At 43.2% G+C, this 3,109-nt stretch overlaps 1 pseudogene; it reads left to right on the top strand.

Annotated features, from left to right (window-relative positions):
- Positions 1-490: 490 nt before the first annotated feature.
- LOC121471494 lies at positions 491-2,101 on the top strand (annotated as a pseudogene).
- Positions 2,102-3,109: the final 1,008 nt, after the last annotated feature.

The raw sequence follows: 3,109 nt of genomic DNA, 5'->3' as shown, positions 1-3,109 counted from the left end.
TACCCTTGATGCAGTATCATCCTTTAGTAATGAGCATCACTAGTCCAATCATTTTGATTTCCATATGCTATTTCCCAGCTAAAGAAACCAGGACTTTCTGGAGAAATGGCTTACGTACAAGGTGAGAGCAGAGTATCTTCTTGCATAGAAAACACCGGAGTGCTCAAATATGACACACAAACCAACTGAGAGGAGCCATTACTGGTAATATCTGGCCTAATTTAAATATCAAGAAGAATAAGGACTGTAATTCATTGAACAGATTGAATAAGTAAAAATCCACAAGTCTGGGATCCCTGGGTGGCTCAGCGGTTTGGCGCCTGCCTTTGGCACAGGGTGTGATCCTGGGGTCCCGGGACCGAGTCCCACATCGGGTTCCTGCATGGAGCCTGCTTCTCCCTCTGCCTGTGTCTCTGCCTCTCTCTCTTTCTGTGTCTTCCATGAATAAATAAATAAAATCTTAAAAAAGAAAGGTTCCTTCGACAGCAACATGGAGCACAGAAAAGACTTGAGGAATTGCAAGACGACAAGCTGTGGTGGTTCAGGTAAGGAACTCCGCAGTGAGGTGGAGAGGAGGCAACAGCTGCGGAATTTGAGAGGCAGAGTCAACGTGACTTAGGAACAGTAGAAGGAATGCAGAGATATCCAAGCCCCTTACTTAATGGATGAGGAGTAGACAGATTGAGTTACTTGTTTAAGAATCAAAATTTAAGGGATTCCTGGGTGGCTCAGTGGTTGAGCGCCTGCCTTCAGCTCAGGGTGTGATCCTGGGGTCCTGGGATAGAGTCCCACATCCGGCTCCCTGCAGGGAGCCTGCTTCTCCCTCTGCCTATGTCTCTGCCTCTCTCTCTCTCTCTCTGTGTGTGTCTCTCTCATGAGTAAATAAAATCTTTTAAAAAAATCCACAAGTCTGTGCTTATATTAAAAAACAAAAGACTCCAGAGCCCCAGAGTCACAGCCAATTCCTACTGCAGTCCCATATTTGCCCACCTCCTCTTTCCTTTCAACCTGACAGATGCCACTGTGCCTTTCCCCAAGGACTTCCCGGCTAATGGAGTGGCCACTGCCACCTCCAAGACTGTGGTAGTGCTGGTGGAGTGGGTCAAGCTGCTGCTGCAGATGTAGCATGCCAGCAAGCAACTCACCACAGAGAAGCAATACAAGGGCATATAGACTACCTGGTTCATAACCCCACAGAGCACCGAGTCCCGTCCTGCCTGGTAAGTTGGCCAATGTCAATGGATACTTCCCTGCTCAGGCTCTCAATTTTGCCTTCAGGGATAGATACAAGCAAATCTTCCTGGGTGTGGACAAGAGACCCCAGTTCTGGCACTATGCAAGGAATCTGGCATCAGGTTGGTGCCACTGGGGCCACATCTTTGTGTTCTGTGTATCCTCTTGATTTTGCCCTTACCAGGCTAGCAGTGGATGTGGGCAAAGCTGGAGCTGAAAGGAAATGCAGAGGCCTCGGTGACTGCCTGATTAAGATCTACGAATCTGGTGGAATTAAGGGCCTATAGCAAATTTAACATATCTATGCAGGATATTCTCATCTACCGAGCTGCCAATTCCAGATCTGTGATACTGCAAAGGGAAGGCTTCTAGATCCTAAGGATACGGGATCCCTGGATGGCGCAGCGGTTTGGCGCCTGCCTTTGGCCCAGGGCGCGATCCTGGAGACCCAGGATCGAATCCCACGTCGGGCTCCCGGTGCATGGAGCCTGCTTCTCCCTCTGCCTGTGTCTCTGTCTCTCTCTCTCTGTGTGTGTGTGTGTGACTATCATAAATAAATTAAAAAAAAAAAAAAAAAGATCCCAAGGATACTTCCATCTCCATCAGCCGGATGATCGCACAAGCTGTCACAGTGGTTGCTGGGTTGACTTCCTCTCCATTCAACACTGTGGCCTTACGACGTGATGGTGCAGTCAGGGCACAAAGGAACTGACATCATGTATATACAGGCACGCTTGACTGCTGGAGGAAGATTGCTCTTGATGAAGGAGGCAAAGCTTTTTTCATGGGTGCCTTGACCAAGGTTCTGAGAGGTATGAGTGGTACTTTTGTGGTTGCCTTGTATGATGAAATCAAGAAGTTTGAGTAAGTTATTTCCTAGTTTTTGCCCCTCAGAACTGGTATGTTGTATCATATATCTTAAACATTCTTGACAGACTGTTGGCTATTTATCAACGGCAACTATTTACTGGCTGAAAATCGAAGTAATAGTATTCACCTGACCAGTTTTCTCTTAAAGCCATTTCCATGATGATGGGACTCAATTATATTTTTTATTTAAGTCACTCCTGATAAGTAAGTTTGAAGAAATAAAAAAAAATCTGAAATCAAAAAATAAATAAGTAAAAATTTAAAAAACCTGAAATTAACCTATTTGCCAGCATTAAAGATGATAGGTCATCTTCTTATTCAGAAAATCAGTAATTTAAGGGTAACTAGAGTTTATCCTCCATCCCTGGAAGGAAGTATAGTGCATCGTCAATTGACAAAGGGAGGTTTTTAAAAATGTCTTGAAACAGACATGCCTAATAATGAATGAAGGAGAAATGTCAGAAGCAGAAAATTATCCATATGACAAACTTCAATGAGATCTATTTAGGCAAGAATCATCAATAAATACTAAATCCATTAAGCAAGAGTTTGGGGGTGGGGAATAGGATATCTGCAGTGTGAGATGACCTGGCAATGACAAAGGGAAAACATAAGTGTACAAGGGAAGAAATCTGTCACCACCTTATTCTAATGATCAAATTAGTATCATTAATGGTGAAGCTGTGAGAGAGCACAAGCCTGTTGAAACGATACAGTATGAATTATGCAGATCACCTAGGTCATGTCCTTACCAAAAATATTTACTCTGACTCTACTGGTCTAGCATCTTCACATGGTTAATGTCATGAGTAAAAGAATCTAGATTAAAAGAAACATCATAAGTCATGCATGGTTTTATCATAGTCAGAAGAAACTGCTATAGATGGTCTTTTGGAGACAATGGAAAGTTGTATTATAGACTAGTTAGCAAATGACATATTTATCTTTTTATATATTGTTTATATTTTGGGGTACAATATGGTATCATAAGGAAATACTGTTATTT

Source organism: Vulpes lagopus, chromosome 11 (assembly GCF_018345385.1).
Source record: "Vulpes lagopus strain Blue_001 chromosome 11, ASM1834538v1, whole genome shotgun sequence".
Lineage (NCBI taxonomy): Eukaryota > Metazoa > Chordata > Mammalia > Carnivora > Canidae > Vulpes > Vulpes lagopus.
The sequence above is the reverse complement of the archived record's forward strand: the minus strand, read 5'-3'. Positions and strand labels throughout refer to the sequence as shown.